Source organism: Dendrobates tinctorius, unplaced genomic scaffold (assembly GCF_039654945.1).
Source record: "Dendrobates tinctorius isolate UK_male_01 unplaced genomic scaffold, ASM3965494v1 ptg000008l, whole genome shotgun sequence".
Classification (NCBI taxonomy): domain Eukaryota; kingdom Metazoa; phylum Chordata; class Amphibia; order Anura; family Dendrobatidae; genus Dendrobates; species Dendrobates tinctorius.
The window spans coordinates 1867982-1888388 of record NW_027361676.1 but is presented as its reverse complement, the minus strand read 5'-3'; the positions used below and the strand labels follow the sequence as shown (position 1 = coordinate 1888388).

The 20407-nt window shown below is 44.3% G+C and overlaps 1 protein-coding gene across 1 annotated transcript in view; it reads left to right on the top strand.

The window, feature by feature from the left end:
- Positions 1 to 20407, top strand: part of TTC29 (tetratricopeptide repeat domain 29) — a 454195-nt gene that overhangs the window by 399344 nt on the left and 34444 nt on the right. The window lies entirely within an intron of this gene.

Genomic DNA, 20407 nt, shown 5'->3' with positions numbered 1-20407 from the left:
TCCTGTACAAACCGCCTATAGTACCCTGCAGTGCCCAAGAAGGACATCACCTGTTTCTTGGTCCTGGGGGTGGGCCAGGACACGATTGTGTCTACTTTCTCTCGCTCTGGACTAATGGAACCCCCGCTTTCCCGGTGTCCCAGGTAGTGGACCTTGATCATGCCCATTTGGCACTTCCCCGGCTTGATGGTGACCTGCCTGGTGAATACGCTTGAGCATCTCCTGGAGATGCTGAGGGTGTTCCTCCCAGGTGGAACTGAAGACTGTAATGTCATCCAGGTACACCACAGCGTACTTCTCCAGTCCCTGAAGCAGGTGGTTGACCATCCGCTGGAAATTGGCAGGGGCATTTTTCATTCCGAAGGTCATAACTGTGGACTCATACAGTCCAAAGGGGATGATGAAGGCAGATCTCTCCTGCGCCGCAGGGCTAAGGGGAATCTGCCAGTATCACCGACTCAAATCCATGATGGATATGTATTTTGCATTCGCCAACCGCTCAAGCAGATCCTCGATGCACGGCATCGGGTGTGCATCAGAGGTTGTGATGGCATTGAGCCCCCTGTAGTCCACGCAGAACCAGGTGGTCCAATCCTTTTTGGGCACAAGAACTTCAGGTGAGGCCCACGCGCTCTTGGACCATTGAATCACCCCTAGCTGTAACATCGCATCGATCTCTTGGCACATAACTTGCTGCACCTCCTCAGAGATCCGATAAGGTGTTAGCCAAAGTGGGGCATGATTCCCGGTGTCCACCTCATGAGCTGCTAACTCAGTCCATCTGGGTTGGTTGGAGAACATGGCCCGGAAGAGTTCCAGTGTGGCCAACAACTGCGACCGCTGGGATTCTGATACTGAGGCACTTACGTCCATGTCCTCAATGGACCCATTGGCCTTGGCTTGGGCCAGCAGGTCCAGGAGGGCGTCTTCCTCCCCGTCCTCAGGCAGGTTGCAGACTGGTAGGACACAGGCTTCACGTTCGTGGTGCGCCTTCATCATGTTGACATGAAAGGCCTTGCTCCTACCCCGAGCGTGGTCAAGCGTGACCACGTAGGTGACTGGGTTGAGCTGTTGGTGGACAATGTATGGGCCTTCTCAGGCTGCCTAAAGCTTATCCTTTGGTATGGGGACCAGCACCCACACCTTTTGACCACCTGGTAGGTCCGCTCCCGGGCGTTCTGGTCGTACCAGTGCTTCTGGGCAGCCTGAGTCTGCACCATGTTGTCATGCACCAACTACGTCAAGGTCTGCATCTTGTTACGGAAGCGCATGACATAATCCACGATGGGCACTTCAGTGGGGTTTGGCTCATCTTCCCAGGATTCTCTTACCAACCCAAGGGGTCCCTGGACTCGCCTGCCATACAGGAGCTCGAAGGGGGAGAACCCCATCGTGGCCTGTGGAACTTCTCAGTAGGCGAACAGCAGGTGTGGGAGGTACCACTCCCAGTCACACCCTTGGGTCTCAACCAGCATGCGGAGCATCTGTTTGAGGGTACTGTTGAAGCATTCACACAAACCATTGGTCTGTGGGTGATATGCACTCGATACCAGCTGCGACACCTGCATTTTCTTACAGAGAGCCTCCATTAGGTGAGCCATGAATTGGGTCCCTTGATCGGTAAGCATCTCCCTGGGAATTCCTATCCTCGAAAAAATGGTCACCAGTGCATCCGCCACCTTATCCGCCCAGATTGAGGACAGAGCTACTGCCTCTGGGTACCAGGTAGTGTAGTCTACCACGGTGAGAATGTATCGCTTTCCAGAGCTGCTGGAGACGGGCAGCGGGCCCACAATGTCCTCTGGGATTCTCTGGAAAGGCTCCTCTATCACTAGCAAAGGGATCAGGGGAGCCTTAAGAGCAGGCCCGCCTTCCCCTCTCTTTGACAGGTGACACAGGAGCGGCAGTATTGGGTCACGTCTGTACCCATCTTGGGCCAATTGAAGTGTTGAGACAGCCGGGCCTTAGTTTTGCTGATCCCCAAGTGTCCAGCAAGTGGAATCTCATGTGCAATGCATAACAACTCAGCCCTAAATCGATAGGGGACTGCCAGCAGTCTTTCCCTCCACCACTCCTTTTGGGATTCTCTGGGTATTGTCTCCCGGTACAACCTTCCTCGTTCCCAGAACACCCTCTCCTTATCAGTCGCGGAGGTGGACGTCTCAGCGAGGTGTCTCAATTTCTCCAGGCTCGCATCTGAGCGCTGAGCGGCCTGGAACTCCTGGCTGGAGGCAGCCAGAAGTGACGTCAATGTCCCTTCCTCACTGGAACCCTCTGGAACCTGCTCTGGGTTCACCTCTGATTCAGTCTCTCCTGTATCGGAGGAGGGTCCAGAAGGCAGGGTGCTACCTGCGATCCGGGCACTCTGACTGTGGGTGACAGCGGCTACATATGCTGTCTCCCCGGGGATTTCTGCAGACCCATCAGCCGGCACTGCTATGGGCGTTACCTCCCCATCCACCCCAACATTTCAGGAGCAGGGCTACTTATGGGCCAGTTACCTTCCTCAGTGGCACTGGTCAGTGGCATGGCATCACCTTCCTCACGGTTCCCATGCACCTGCCATTTCCTGTAGCACTGACGCTTGCCCCTGCTAGGGGTTCCTCAGCCGTCTCACTCTGCAGAGCGACGAGGCTGAGCACTCCTGTACCTGTGGACGCATCAACCTTCTCAGAAAAATGGTTATCAGGTTCAGTTGGCACATTTACATCACTAGCAGCATCATTCCTAGGGAAAGAATGGTTGTCAGGTTCAGTTGGCACCTTTACATCACTATCAGCATCATTCCTGGGAAAGAATGGTTACCAGGTTCAGTTGGCACCTTTACATCACTATCAGCGTCATTCCTAGGGAAAGAATGGTTACCAGGTTCAGTTGGCACCTTTACATCACTATCAGCATCATTCCTAGGGAAAGAATGGTTACCAGGTTCAGTTGGCACCTATACATCACTATCAGCATCATTCCTAGGGAAAGAATGGTTATCTGAGGCAACATTATTCAACAAGGCATTGTCAGGTAACACATTCTGTTTCCCATCATCATCTTCAACATCAGTGTTAACGTTACCCTTAGTATCAGGTTGGGGAGGGGTGTCAGGGATGTAGTATACAACCATCCTCCCCAAATCAGTCCCCAATAAAACATCAGTGGGCAGGTTTTTGGACACTCCCACTTCCCTCACCCCGCTCCCAGCACCCCAATCAAGAAAAACCCAGGCCATTGGCAAGGGCCAGCCGGTGCCCCCAATCCCGGTGACAGGGTTTTTTCCTCAATCATCTCTTCACGGGTCGCCAGTTCGGGTCGGATGAGGGTTCGTTCGGCCTCGGTGTCCTTGAGGCCTCTAGCGAGACTGGTCCCCACACGGACGTGCTGCACGTTGTCATCATCAATCCTCCCAACCACACCACCCACCAAAAGAACAGAAGCATTGGGGCCAGAGGCCTTGGCTGGGGGGTTCTTCTGCCTCTCCGGACAGATGGCACTGATATGTCCAGTCCATTTGCATAGAAAACACTGGCAAGGGTCTGATGTAGGCTTGGTGTTGGCAAATTGGACAGGGCCTCCGGTGTGTCGGCTGGCAGGGGCACTGGGGCTGGTTGCACGCTTACCCCTCCAGCTGGCGGTGACTGGCTTCCGAGTCTCCGGTTTCTGGTTGGCCCCAAAGGTGTCGGCGATCTGCGCTGCTTTGTCTGCACCTGTTGGCTCTCAGTCCAGTATGAACTGTCGGACCTCAGCTGGGCAAAGATGTAAGAACTAGTCTTTGATCATCAGGTCCCTCAGCTGCTCAAAGGTGTCCACTGACAGTCCGTGGATCCACTGGTCAAAGTGGGTCCTGAATCCTTGCACCACATCACTATAACTGTCGTGTGGGCCACGTTGGAGGTTCCGGAACTTCTTTCGGTATACCTCAGGGGTCAGCCGGTATTTGGTGATGAGGGCCTGCTTGATGGTGATGTATAAAAAACAAATCTGAACTGAGAAAAGTAAGTTAATGTGTATGCACAATGTAAGTGCATATTAACACATGACCATTAACCAGAGAAAACAAAAAGCAAAAAACACAAATATCCTGAACTAAAAGTAAAAAATATACTGCAAATAATGCATAAAGGTAATAATAATAATAAGGGTATTTAGTAAACATAATTTTGATCAAAATAATGTACAAGCCATCCCGCCACGTCACGGCAACCCTTGTGGGACAGTCCCTGCTCTAGTATTTAAAACCTTTTCACTTGACAAGTGGCGTGAATGTGAATAAGGGTCGAGCGGCTGAACCACTTGTAACAGCTTAGGCCAGACTGGATGGCTTTCCCAGCTCAGAAAGAGGGCGGTCACACCCATATATGCACTGAATGCACAATGAAATGAATAAAAAACAAATCTGAACTGAGAAAAGTAAGTTAATGTGTATGCACAATGTAAGTGCATATTAACACATGACCATTAACCAGAGAAAACAAAAAGCAAAAAACACAAATATCCTGAACTAAAAGTAAAAAATATACTGCAAATAATGCATAAAGGTAATAATAATAATAAGGGTATTTAGTAAACATAATTTTGATCAAAATAATGTACAAGCCATCCCGCCACGTCACGGCAACCCTTGTGGGACAGTCCCTACTCTAGTATTTAAAACCTTTTCACTTGCCAAGTGTCGTGAATGTGAATAAGGGTCGAGCGGCTGAACCACTTGTAACAGCTTAGGCCAGACTGGATGGCCTAAGCTGTTACAAGTGGTTCAGCCGGTCGACCCTTATTCACATTCACGCCACTTGGCAAGTGAAAAGGTTTTAAATACTAGAGTAGGGACTGTCCCACAAGGGTTGCCGTGACGTGGCGGGATGGCTTGTACATTATTTTGATCAAAATTATGTTTACTAAATACCCTTATTATTATTATTACCTTTATGCATTATTTGCAGTATATTTTTTACTTTTAGTTCAGGATATTTGTGTTTTTTGCTTTTTGTTTTCTCTGGTTAATGGTCATGTGTTAATATGCACTTACATTGTGCATACACATTAACTTACTTTTCTCAGTTCAGATTTGTTTTTTATTCATTTCATTGTGCATTCAGTGCATATATGGGTGTGACCGCCCTCTTTCTGAGCTGGGAAAGCCATCCAGTCTGGCCTAAGCTGTTACAAGTGGTTCAGCCGCTCGACCCTTATTCACATTCACGCCACTTGGCAAGTGAAAAGGTTTTAAGTACTAGAGTAGGGACTGTCCCACAAGGGTTGCCGTGACGTGGCGGGATGGCTTGTACATTATTTTGATCAAAATTATGTTTACTAAATACCCTTATTATTATTATTACCTTTATGCATTATTTGCAGTATATTTTTTACTTTTAGTTCAGGATATTTGTGTTTTTTGCTTTATGATGGTGATGTAGTTGCTGTCTTGTTCTGATGGGAGAGAAGCAAACGCCTCCAGAGCTTTGCCTTTTAGCCCTGGGGTCAAGTACTTGGCCCATTCGTCCATAGACAGCTGGTACTGTCTGCAGACTTTCTAACAGGCCCGCAGAAAAGTGTTAAATTTCCCGTCCCTTTCCATGACAGGAAAATGCTCTGGCCAGGGCTTCGGTATCTGAGCACTGCTGGGATCACCACTCCGGGCTGTGGAGCTTATTTCCCTCAGCTGGGCCAGCTGCAGTTCATGGGCCCTCTCAGATTCCCGCTTGACTTGGCGCTCGGCTCTCTCTTGAGCTTGCTGGATCAGCTGCAGACGTCCAACATGGTCTTCGGCAGGGAGTTGCTATAGGGCCATTTGCAGATAGTGGTCCATGACTTCCTGGCTGCCAGTCAGGCCATCCTGCACCAGCTGGACCTCTGCGGCTGCACCATCGGCACCGTTGCTGTCATCTGCGCCCTGGCTCTGCTCCCATTGCACCAGAGCCGCGACCAACTGGTCTTTGGTTTTGTCTGCGTCGTCAATCTGGTTTGTCCTGCACAGGGCCCTAAGGGCTTCCTTCCTAAGCTGCTTATAATGAGATTCTCCCCTCATAGCCATGGTTGCCAAATAAAAGATAGGATAGAAAAACAAAGAGAAGGGAGGGGGTAATTGCAAATACACACAATTGTCTCAGGACTAGTAAACACTGAGTTTTGTTCTCCAAAACTTTTGCTGCAGGGTCCTCGGAAGAACCGTGCAAGTCTTTAGTGAGATGAATGATTGCTCAAACCAGATCACTAATGCTCTATGATCCCACCGCTCTGCCATTAAATGTCATGATCAGGGGGCAGTATGACCTTTGGCCGCACACGGCTATCACATGTGCAGGGGGGTTAATCTTAGTTATCCCACCGCTGCCAACAATGTGATGAAAACAACAAGCTAGTCTTGCCCTAAGAATTTATCGCAGGGGTTTATTGTAGATATCCCACTGCTGCCACAATATGTCACGAACTGTAGGGATTTATGTATATCCCACTTTCCAGTTCCACTTTGGAACTCTCAGCTCACCAGTGCCCCCCTTATCCTCAGGTCAGTCAGAGAACTGCACCTAGGATAATTAGTCGCCGGACGGGCTACTCGTTGTGCATTGGCTATTAGGCCCGCTTGCAGTGAGGGAGTTATAAATGCTTTGGCCGCAGCCACACAATCAGCTTATAAAACCCGCTCAGTCACTACCAGCGCTACCCACCTAGGCGAAACACACTTCGCAGCCACCAGCTTTCGTTCTCTCTATTAATATTTAAAATGAATAAAGGAGTACGAAGCTAACCCAAATTCATAGCGTAATTATCTTCAGGCACGTATGAATTCGTCACAGAGCAAGGAGACGGAACTAATAAATTTTATATTTACTCCAAAAAGAGGTAGGCAGTGTTTACAGAAGTTCTAAAAAGGATTTACAATATGAGACAATAACAGTATGTACAAAGCAAATACAAATAAAAGGGATTTAAAAAGCAAAAATAAACTTACATGTTGCTTAGGTCATCTTAGGCAAAACCAGGCTGGGGGGAGGAGCCATACATCACCATGCATTTGAGATCCTATTGCCACGGCATCCCAAGATAGAATGAGGCTGTCCTTGAGTGAAAGTGACATACCTCTGGGTTTGTGACATCACTAAAGGGGATGAGTTATGGCCGCCCTCCCCTTCTCTCAGAGTACAGACTTGGTTCTGAAAACTTATATTAATCATATCTCGCAGAGGGTACCTCGTATAGAAACGCACATAGTATCATCTTTTCCAACTTGTCGCTGGCGATCATTCAAAACCAAACTCGAACTAGTTATTTCACACCGTTCAGTAGAAATAAATTTCTCTGGTTCTGTTGTGTGTGTGCAGGCTGAGGGGGGAGGAGCTCATGTTACAGTCAGGCAGAGGGAGAACACAAAGCGGCAGCTGTGACAGGCAAAAAGGGACAGGAACAGGGTGGTCACTAGTCTCTGTGCAGCTATGAATCATTCTAGAGAAGTGTAATAGCATGGAACATCATACATGATAGGTACATTATCGTTACAGAGGGGTCCCCACAACGTTTTTTCAATTATTTAAATAATTTAAAAAATGGTGTGATGTTCCTCCCATTTTTGACAACCAGCCAGGCTAAAGCAGACAACTGGGGGTTGGTATTCTCAGGCTAATAAGGGTCCATTAATATTGGTCCCCCTCAGCCTATATATATTAGCTCGCAGCTGCCAAAAAAAGACGCATCTATTAGATTCTCCAATTCTGCCACTTTTACCTGCTCTTCCCACTTGCCCTATGGCAGTGGCAAGTCGGATTCATATTTGTGGGATTGATGTCACTTTTGTATTGTCCGGTGAAATCAAGCCCATTGCTTAGTAATGAACAGGTGTCTATAAAACACAACCATAATAAAGTCTTTTATTTGAAATAAAAACAAAAACACACTCTTGTGTTTTCATTTAAAAATAACAAAAACAGGTATACTCATGTAATGTCCATTCCACTTAAGCCATGGTCTGTAAAAAACAAAAATAAAAAACAACCATTAGAAATATTTGGACAGTGAACAGTGACACACGTTTTGGCATTTTAGCCACTTACCAAAACATATTCAAGATACGGTAATATAATCAATATGGGCTTAAAGTGTAGACTCGCAGCTTTCATTTGATGGTATTCACATCCTATTTGAAGTATGGGTTTATGAATTACAGATTTTTAATATGTAGCTGCCTCTTTTTAAAGGGGCAAAAAGTAATTGTACAATTATCTCATAAGCTTTTTAATGGATGCAAGAGCTATTCACTCATTAATCCATCATCAATCAAGCATGTATAAGGTCTAGAGCTGATTCTGATTCCAGATGTGGCATTTGCATTTGGAAGTTGTTGCTGTTAATAGACAATATGCTGTCAAAGGAGCTCAAAGTGAAACAGACTATCATTAGGCTGAAAAAAAAAGAAATCCTTTAGAGAGCTAGCAGAAATGTTAGGCGTGGTCAGATCAACAATTTGGTACTTTATGCAAAACTAGCTGAAGAGCCCGGCACTGCCCGGGCATAGTAACTAACTGTGGTTAGTTATAGCAAATTATAATTATCCTCCATCCCATAGTCCCGTGCCCATATACCCATTATATATATCCACGATCCCATAGGCCCGTTCCCATATACCCATCATACATATCCTCCATCCCATAGTCGAGTGCCCATATACCTATCACACATCCTCCATCCCATAGTCCCATGCCCATATACCCATCACACATCCTCCATCCCATAGTTCCATGCCCATATACCCATCATACATATCCACCATCCCATAGGCCCATGCCCATATACCCATCATACATATCCTCCATCCCATAGTCGAGTGCCCATATACCTATCACACATCCTCCATCCCATAGTCCCATGCCCATATACCCATCACACATCCTCCATCCCATAGGCCCGTGCCCATATACCCATCATACATATCCTCCATCCCATAGTCAAGTGCCCATATACCCCTCACACATCCTCCATCCCATAGTCCCATGCCCATATACCCATCATACATATTCTCCATCCCATAGTCCCGTGCCCATACACCCATCATACATATTCGCCATCCCATAGTCGAGTGCCCATATACCCATCACACATCCTTCATCTCATAGTCCCATGCCCATATACCCATCATACATATCCTCCATTCCATAGTCCCGTGCCCATATACCCATCATACATATCCGCCATCCCATAGTCCCGTGCCCATATACCCGTCATACATATCCTCCATCCCATAGTCCAGTGCCCATATACCCATCACACATCCTCCATCCCATAGTCCCGTGCCCATATACCCGTCATACATATCCTCCATCCCATAGTCCAGTGCCCATATACCCATCACGCATCGTCCATCCCATAGTCAACCATTATGACATCATAATGAGCGGCGGGGCTTGCAACCTATGATGACATCAGCGTCGCCATGGCAACCATTATGACATCATAATGAGGGGCGGGGCTTGATGCACACACACTTTTTCCCCATTATGTAGATAGGGGCAAAATTGTTTGGTGAATTGGAATGCGGGGGTTAAAATTTCGCCTCACAATATAGCCTAGGACACTCTCGGGGTCCAGACGTGTGACTGTGCCAAATTTTGTGGCTGTAGCTGCGACGGTGCGGATGCCAATCCCGGACATACACACATACATACATACACACACTTGAGCTTTATATATTAGATAACAGGGTGCACTGATTAGCTTGGCAACTCAAAAAGGCCTGGATGTCCATGGAAAACAACTTTGGGGGATAATCGCAGAATCCTTTCAATGGTGAAGAAAAGCCTCTTCACAACATCCACCCAAAAGAAAAACACTCTCTGGGAAGTAGGTATTTCAGTTTCTACATTCTCCATAAAGAGAAGACTTCATGAGAGGGTTCACCACAAGGTATAAACCATTAATCAGCCATAAAAATAGAAAGGCCTGATTAGACTTAGCCAAAAAGCACATCTAATGAAGCCAGCCGAGTCCTGGAATAGTATTCTTTGGACAGATGAAAGTAAGATCAACGTGTACCAGAATAATGTGAATAAGAAACTATAAAGGCTCAAAGCACACAACGTCCTCTGTAAAAACATGGTGGAAGCAGTGTGGTAGCATGGGCATGGATGGCTTCCAATGGCACCGGGTCACTAGAGTTTATTGATGATGTGATTGAAGACAGAAACAAGCAGATGAATTCTGAAGTGTACTCAGATACAACCAAATGCAGAAAGGTTGATTGCATGACGCTTCACAGTACAGATGGACAATGATCTCAACCCCATTGAGCATGCACATGTTTAAGACAAAACTTAAGGCAGAAGGACCCCGCAGACAAGCAACAACTTAAGTCAGCTACAGTAAAGGTCTGGCAAAGAATCACAAAGAAGGAATCCCAATGTTTGGTGACGTTCATGGCTTCCAGATTTCATGCAGTCATAGCCTGCAAAAAATTAACAATTTTATTTATTTGTCCAATTACTTTTGAGCCCCTGAAATGAGTAGGCTTTGTAGAAATATGGTTGCAATTCCTAAACATGTCACAGGATATTTTACTTCAACCCCTTTAACTAAACCCGAAAGTCTGCACTTGAGTTGCATCACAGTTACTTCATTTTTAATCAAAAATAGTGGCACTCAGAGACGAAATCACGAGTATTCAGTCACTGTTCAACTACTTATGGACATAACTGTTTTACAGTATAAATATATGGATGTGATAAGCTCTATATATCAACAGATACTTTCTAAATTGATTGGTCTACTAGCTTAATTTTTTGGAAGACATATTGTTATTAGAGGTCTGTTCAGGCATAATGTGTACAAATTGCTATTTGCTTCCAGCGATATATTGCAGAGATGAGTTGATTCTTTTTAGTTTGTTTTAGTTCTTTCACTCAAAATAATTAATAAAATAATTTGTGCAATATTTTGTTACAGCACCACTTCAGCATTTTTTTTTTAGTTTTTTTTTTAGTTCTTTTACTCAAAATGGAATAATTTGTGCAATATTTTGTTACAGCACCACTTCAGCATTTTTTTAATGTTTTTTATTTTATCGCTGGAGGAGTGGTGTCAGTAATCTAAGTTCCCTGTCCCTAGTCTTAGGCTATGGGCCCACGTAGCGTTTTAAAACGCACAATGAAAACCGGACTCCTTCCCAGAAATCACGCGTTTTTTTCCGCGTGATTTCACCGCGATTCTGTTTGTGATTTTGCCGCAATTTTCTCAAGCACTTTCCAAGCGATTTGAAGCATCGCTTGGAAAGTGATTGACAGGTTGGTTACACTCGTCAAACATAGTGTTTGACAAGGGTGACCAGCTTTTTACTATTGAGGCCGCCTATGCGAGACCGCTAGAGTCACGCGAGACTACGTCATCACAGGACCTTGCCGCAAGGCATTACTGGGAACGCTGCAGCCCGGGAATGCAGCGCGGGACGTCGGAAGGTAAATATACCCTGATTTTTTATTCTTTTTTTTACAGGGGTATGGTACCCAGGGCCTGGAGGACAGTCTCCTCTCCTCCACACCGTGGGTACCAACCGCACATGAGACGCTTAACTTCCCGCATGGTGGGCATAGCGGGAAGTAAGCGATTCTCATGCATTCCTATGGGTGCGGAATCGCAGCAATTCTTTGCGATTCCGCACAAAAGAATGATCATGCTGCGATTTTTTCCGCGATGCAATTCCGCTGCGGAAAAAAGCGCAGCATTAGCACAGCATGTGCGGAATGCCATAGGAATGCATGGGGGGGCGTCATGTACAAGATTTTTAAACGTTTTCGCAGCGTTTTCGCCCCCGAAAATCGCGGCAAAAACGCTTAAAAATCGCATCATGGCCACACAGCCTTATACTTACCAGCCACTGTCTTTTTCTGTTATCGGCTTCGATCCGGCGGTCTTTTGACCTGCCGAATTGCTCCCGTGTTTGCTGGAGCGATCCAGAAGTCACAACTCAATGGACGTCTATGAGAGCCAGAACAAGACTGTCATAGACTTCCACTGAGAGCTTGTGACTGTTAACTCTGACTTCTAGTCAGGCAGAAGCTTTTATCGCAAGATTGCAGATAGGGACTGGAGCGGCGTTGAGGCGAAACTGCAACTGGTAAGTATATTAGGTGCAGACAACTTACCCTGTTGCCATGAAATTAAAAAAAATGCTGGAGTGGTGCTTTACATTTTTCTTTAAACCCCACATTGTAAAATATTTATTATATTATTATCATTATGCTTCCATTATTTATCTTGTATATTTATATGTTTAGGCCGAAAAAGACTAATGAATGCTTAAACTTTTGATTGACGTAAGCTGATGTTTCTGGCATACAGGCACCATTGAGTGGAAAGGACAGGGTTAAAAAGCTGCATTCGAGGCACTATACAGTTGACTTGTTATGTAGGGAGAGATTGGCTAATGACTTGTAGGTACTCAGCGCTCCGGTCTCTCAGGTGGCTTCATTCGACCAGTTTCAGCAGAATGATGAAAAGATTGAGATAAAATAAACTGACAGTTGCTACTCATCGCAAGCAGCAAGCAGTACCCCGGCAGCTGAGACCCTAGGAGCCCTCTTTCTTAAACAAAGGCTTTTTGCGCTGCAGTAAGCAATGAACTCCAAAATAAAAAAAAATAAAGATTGAACAGATTGGCAGCTGGTGGCCGAGGGAGGAGGGAAAGTTTGGAAACTGGGATTGTTGGCTAATGAGAAGCCATTCCCACCTACTTAATAGCAACCATTAGGCTGAAGACATATTTTCCTATCTTGCTCATGACATTATATTCTGATCAATACCCACCCACTGACTGCCTCAGTGCTCCCAAATGAATATATTGCCGTTCAAGAATGTGATAATTGAGTTAGGACAGACACGACCATGGCGGAGGCAGGCTGACTCCATTTCTGAAGATACCGGTACTTGAAAAGCCCAGATGCAGAATGAGGATCCTGTGCTGACAAGTGGCAGATAGGGAGCAGTTGATAGAAAAAAAGAGAGAGGCAGCAACGTATGATTCTGCCCAGAGGAAGAAGTGTGAGCTTTATGGATTAAGACTGATAAAAGCAAAAAAACGTTAAGTTTGTCAGTACCTTATGACACTTCCCCCGAGTCTGTTTATTGTTGTGCTCCTACTGAGAGAAGAAGTGAAGCAGTACGGGCTCCGAGCTGTTATTTCTTCAGGAGCCTTAAAGGCATTTAACATCTAGGATATTTCTTATTAGTTGAAGAGGAGATTTATTATGTGTAATATTCTCTTTGTAAAATAAATCAATTGCTTACTCATTTTAAATATGTAACACAATGTTGATTGAACATTTTAGTTCTCTAATAGAATATTCCATTTATTTTATATTATTTAATGTTTCAGTTATTAAAAAAAATGTTTTCATACCTTTTAAGTACATTTCTTGACCCCATAAAGGGATTCTGTCACCTTGTTTTTTGCTACCTCGTTTGAGAGCAGCGTAATGTAAGGAAAGAGACCCTGATTCCAACAATGTATAATTTTGTTTAATGGGTATACAGAGTTTTTAGATGTAGCACGTAGCAGAGCTCAGAGATCTAACACTGCCCACACCACTGCTTTCTGTGTATACTGACAGTGAGCTACTTATCAGCCGTAGTCGGACCTGTGCTGACGAGAGCAATGATTATCTCCTGGTGTTAAAACACTCATTGTTAAACATCATCACACAGCCTAATAAGTGTCACATCTCTGAAATTAGTGTCTCAGCTCTAACCTCATGCTGTCTTCAGATTACATAGCGAAAATCTGCTGACATGTTCACTTTTAAAATGACAATATTTTGGGTTTTAGGGATGGATACATTTTTTAATTTTTGCATCATTTGTTTTGGGTTGCACATAATGTGTTAAAAGATTTGAGGGGGTGAAAATAAAAAAAATACATAGCAATTCTGTTAGTTTTTTTGTGTGGGTTTTATGCCAATAACTATACTTGTTACTTTACTGGCAGTTCTTTTCTGTCGTTTTTTGATCACAATGGATTTTGCACTAGGAAAAGGGATTTCATGTCTTATTATGTTTTGTATACATTCTTTGTAACATGCTATGACTGCACTGGACACGAGGGCAAGCTGTATTAACTCCTTGTTGGCAGCACTGTTTACATATGGCAGATGTCAATGATTAAAAAGCATCACAGTTTCAGCAAATAAATCTTATTCTTTGTAGAATGCAATGGTGTACGTTCCAGTATATTTTCTGTATTGATTCCTTGTGTTTGCCAAGATCTCATCTAGTTGTTATTCAGTAGGAAACTTCATTGTTGTCTTCCAGTGGATACAAATCTGTCCAGGGTCAAGTGCATGGCTCTTAACAAGACAGAGCTCTAATAACGACTGTTATGAGCTGTAAAACTGTGTGTCCATCACATAACAAGTAAAAGCTTTTATCCCCCACAAGTAAACTGTGAATGTTCCTATACAGTGACTGCAAACGGAGATCTTACTTGTGTGTTACTTTCATTTCTTATCATATTTGTAGCAGATAATAGTGTTTGTTTATAAAATCACTGTGAGTTAAATGGCCCATCTGCATTTTTTGGAGCTCCAAAGTACCATATTTTTCAAACTATAAGACGCACTTTTTTCCCAAAAAATTTTGGGGGAAAACGGAGGTGCGTCTCATAGTCGAAATGTACTTACAGTTAGCGTGGTGGCAGCAGAAGTCGGGCGATTCTTCCGGTGGTTCGACGCTGCAGGGTGATTATCTCGCTCCCATCCCAACTTGGTGCGGCAGTTTCGGCGGTGCTCGGTGCTGCTGGGGGCTCCAGCGACATTATGTGAAAGCCTGAAGCCCCCACAGTTCTATTGCCTCGATGCTGTGGCCTCCAGGAAAATGGCCAACAGAGGTGGCGCATGTGCAGATTGAGATCTCGACTCCGAGATCTCGTCTCCTGAGATTTGGGGATGAGATATCGTTGCCAAGATCTCAATCTGCGCCTGTTGACTCAATCTGGCCTCCGGGAAAATAGCCGTCGGAGGCGGCGCATTCACAGATTGAGATCTTGGCTCCGAGATCTCGGGATGAGATCTTGTTGCCGAGATCTCAATATGCGCATGCTCCACCTCTGGCTGCCATTTTCACGGAGACCACAGCATCAAGGTAATAGAACTGCAGGGACTTATGGCTTTGACATAATGTCGCCGGAGCCCCCTGCAGCACCGAGCACCACCGAAACTGCCACACCATCCGCACCAGGCTGGAATGGGAGCATGAGCATCCCCTTCAGCGTCGCACCACCGGAAGAATTGCCTGACTCCTGCCACCAGCGCTATCGAAGAATTCAGGACTGTTAGATGGACCACCATTTGACACATTAATTTTTTTTCCTCATTTTCATTCTGAAAATTTGGGGTGCGCCCTATAGTCCAAAAAATATGGTAAATGAATGCAGGACATGCAGTATAACAGTGAAGTTTCAGAACTGGAACAAAAACATTTTTTAAAAACATATAGGCAAAATGGGGCTCCTAACAATAGTGCAGCAGAAGTCAGGCGATTCTTCCGGTGGTTCGACGCTGCAGGGTGATTATCTCGCTCCCATCCCAACTTGGTGCGGCAGTTTCGGCGGTGCTCGGTGCTGCTGGGGGCTCCAGCGACATTATGTGAAAGCCTGAAGCCCCCACAGTTCTATTGCCTCGATGCTGTGGCCTCCAGGAAAATGGCCAACAGAGGTGGCGCATGTGCAGATTGAGATCTCGACTCCGAGATCTCGTCTCCTGAGATTTGGGGATGAGATATCGTTGCCAAGATCTCAATCTGCGCCTGTTGACTCAATCTGGCCTCCGGGAAAATAGCCGTCGGAGGCGGCGCATTCACAGATTGAGATCTTGGCTCCGAGATCTCGGGATGAGATCTTGTTGCCGAGATCTCAATCTGCGCATGCTCCACCTCTGGCTGCCATTTTCACGGAGACCACAGCATCAAGGTAATAGAACTGCAGGGACTTATGGCTTTGACATAATGTCGCCGGAGCCCCCTGCAGCACCGAGCACCACCGAAACTGCCACACCATCCGCACCAGGCTGGAATGGGAGCATGAGCATCCCCTTCAGCGTCGCACCACCGGAAGAATTGCCTGACTCCTGCCACCAGCGCTATCGAAGAATTCAGGACTGTTAGATGGACCACCATTTGACACATTAATTTTTTTTCCTCATTTTCATTCTGAAAATTTGGGGTGCGCCCTATAGTCCAAAAAATATGGTAAATGAATGCAGGACATGCAGTATAACAGTGAAGTTTCAGAACTGGAACAAAAACATTTTTTAAAAACATATAGGCAAAATGGGGCTCCTAACAATAGTGCAAGGCAAGGAACACCACAAAATCGTGAACAGTAAAAAAAAACCAAAACAATGGTTAAAGATTTTTTCCTATGAAAGATATGTAAAAATATAGTTCCATTCTTGCACAGTTTCTTTCCATTTTTGCACTGTCAGAAGAAAATCCAAAGCTATACTATTGCTATTGCTGAAAGGATGTCTGGCTGTCAAGAAGCTTTTATTGAGAAAAGAATATTTGTAGTAGAACACAGAAACTAGGACACATGAGAAGTGAAATAAGGTTGTGTGGACGGATCTTTACAAGTAGCAGAGGGCAACATGTATGGCATGGAATCAATGAAAAACAATATGAACCCAATCTACAACGCAACCATCAGGCAAGCATGGTGTGGAAGATCAGTTTACAAATGTATAATAAAATCTGAAGTTTATTACTTATTTCTAATGAATTACTTATTTCTTCATTGGATAAAAAAATAGTTCTAAAGGAAGATAATGACCTCCCGTCGTACTGCAGTGAAATCCCACTGCTTCTAAGAACATTCTTAAAACCATTGAACTCAGCATCTCAAAGCAACATGATGTTGCAAAGTTCCACTTAGAAAATATACTGGTCCTGTCTGCCGTGCCAGAGCTGGTAGAACTCAGCACACTGTGTACCAGATGGGGTGTCACTCAATATTTGGGATATCACAAACTATGCAGTGTCCTTCTGGTCAAAGTTCATCCAGCATATTTTGGAGTAGGATGTTTTCTCGTCAACTCATAACTAATCTAGTCATCATGACCTCTGCAGCTAAGTCCAAACTTCCTTGTGATGGTAAGTACATTGAAGACCAAGGGCTACTTTAGATTTTGCACCTAAGGCCACATGCACACATTCAGTTTTTTACCCCAGTATTTGTAAGCCAAAACCAGGAGTGGGTGATAAATACAGGAGTGGTGACGTGTTCCTATTATACTTTTCCTCTGATTGTTCCACTCCTGGGTTTGGCTTACAAACACTGGGGGAAAAACTCACCAAATACTGAAGGTGTGCATGTGGCCTAATCCTAGTTTTCTGTGGACTAGCATCCACTAATCATGTGTGCACCACAACATAGCAGCTAACATATTTTTCTTTATTCAAAGCGTGACTAACTGCATTAAAAAGATCTTTAAATATTTTATTTTTCACACTGGTCAAAATATGTTTACACTGCATGGTTACAGCAACTCATGTGTCAGCTATGGTTTATAAATTGGTATAGTCACCAAATTCTAATAAGAGAATAGGCTAACTAAAAATTAGTCACTTTCTGGCATGTGAGCAGAGATTTTATCAATAGCAAATGATACCGTGGCAGATACTGTTCTGCATACTATGATGCAGCAGTAAGGAGATGAATATACTGCTCACGTTTCCCCTTGAAGACATGAGTATTATTAAGGTGTATTATTAAGGTATTATTAAGGTGCATAATGTGTATTGTGACATGCGTTGTTAGTGATAGAGTTGTGGTTTGCAACAGGTAGTTAGCAGGGGTAGACCTTTGGTCTGGGTACTAAGCAGAGTCGCATGACGTGTGTGTCCCCGATGTAAGTGGATAGTGTGATCCTGAGCAGAGATTAGAGTGATAACAAAAGGACAGGGAAATGTACTAGAGACAAGTCCTGGGAAAGTATGCTTAGCAATACAGCCCTAAGTTTATAATTTAGAGATGTAACGGGCCAAGGTGTCAGCAAGCTGAAAAGTTAAGAACCGGCCCATGGCTACGGCCCCATACCACATTACACAGCAAGGTACTTAACTTATCATTTAACACACCACAAGTCATTGAAAATGTTTTCTACATCATGTTATCATGCTGCAGTATTTGTTTAGTTACTTTCTGGAGAAGGTACTGTACTTTCTCTGTCTTTTGACTCCCAAAAGTGCCATAAATCAGATACACTCTGCTGTATGGTCTACACAGATAATACTGGAAGTAATTGTGGGTCTTAAATATGGCCTTTTCCAGGGAAGTTAAAAATTGCATGTCTAAATTATCTAAAAAACACAGATTTACATTTATTTAATGAAACTAAATATGAAACACTCCTTGTATAGACTAAAGTGTATATGTGCTGTTCTAAAGTTTATGTAATTATGCAGGAAATTCTGAGCACATGATCTGGATTTTGGGAAACACTGATCTATATAGTTTTTTTTTCTTAAATAATCCAGGTTGATTCTGTTAGATCTTTGGATGCTGGATTAAAGGAATTTTACTTTAGGTTATTCTTAAAAATAAAGTGTATTCATTCTCTCTGATAGGCTGTGATAAGCTTCCGAATAAATGTTTCACTTAAGTAAAGCTGAACTTGTTTCCGAATATTGGTGGTAGTTAGCTCTAGGCGAACACAGTTACTTTGCTTCCCTAAGGGCATTTGATCATTGGTGTACTTAACTCTAGCCATTCTTAAAATCTGGCCTGAAGTCAGAAGAGTTCCAGTAAGATTTCAGTAATGCAATATCATCATTGCTAAAGAACACTGTGCTATCCAGTCTCGGCAAGCCTTAATACCTGATTAAAATTGCATTTTTTCAATATTATTCCATCAGTGCCCCATATTCACAGCACTAGATTCTACGGCTGGAGGCTTTAATCAAGCGCAGATCTATAAGTGATTAGGTTGACCAAGAAGTGCGATTTTTTAAGTTTTGTACGTGTATCAGATTTAATAGACTGTAAAGTTCATTCTACTTTATCTGAATTAAAATGTTTGAAAAATACGTGCTGCATCGCTGTGAGCCTGCTGGGATGGAGATCTGCCACTCTAGGTCTGGCTTTAAATAGAGCCGTGCGAGAAAAACTACAGAGAGACAGTGATTGACTCGACTTTTACCAACATTTACGAGTACAGCAGATGTACATATATACTTATTCCGTTAGCACATTAGTTTATCCCTGGTTTAAAATCCCAGTATTTCAATAAAGAACTATTCTAATGGTCAGTCTATAATTTTCAGGATCAAAACAGTGACAAGCACTGAAGTCTTGTACGAAAGCAGGAAAATACATTTTTTCGTTACAGCTAAAACCATTTCCAGAATTCTGGATTTGTTCTGCAAGAAATCAGCAAATTGTGAGACATGAATTAACCTTTAACAATTTAGTAAGCTGTGGATAAACAATGTAATCTGTTTGCAAGGGCAGAAGGTCCGAAAATATAGATAACTAGCTGAAGAGCCCGGCGCTGCCCGGGCATAGTAACTAACTGTGGGTAGTTATAACAAATTATAATTATCCTCCATCCCATAGTCCCGTGCCCATATACCCATCATACATATCCACCATCCCATAGGCCTGTGCCCATATACCCATCACACATCCTCCATCCCATAGTCCCGTGCCCATATACATATCCGGCATCCCATAGTCCCGTGCCCATATACCCATCATACATATCCACCATCCCATAGGCCCGTGCCCATATACCCATCACACATCCTCCATCCCATAGTCCCGTGCCCATATACATATCCGGCATCCCATAGTCCCGTGCCCATATACCCATCATACATATCCACCATCCCATAGGCCCGTGCCCATATACCCATCACACATCCTCCATCCCATAGTCAACCATTATGACATCATAATGAGCGGCGGCAGGGCTTGCAACCTATGATGACATCAGCGTCGCCATGGCAACCATTGTGACATCATAATGAGGGGCAGGGCTTGATACGCACACACTGCTTCCCCAGTATGCAAATAGGGGCATTATGACATCATAATGAGAGGCGGGGCTTGACGCGCACACACTCTTTCCCCAGTATGTAGATAGGGGCAAAATTGTTTGGTGAATTGGAATGTGCAGGGTTAAAATTTCACCTCACAACATAGCCTAGGACGCTCTCGGGGTCCAGACGTGTGACTGTGCCAAATTTTGTGGCTGTAGCTGCGACGGTGCGGACATACACACACACACACACACACACACATACATAGAGCTTTATATATTAGATTATGGTGAAAAAAAACATACATACAGCAAACTATTTAGAAATTTTACAACAAAATTTACAAAAACCTTTTTGGAAGGAAAGAAGACTTTGATTTCCTGTGCAAACTTCAAGACTTGTTGCAAATCTG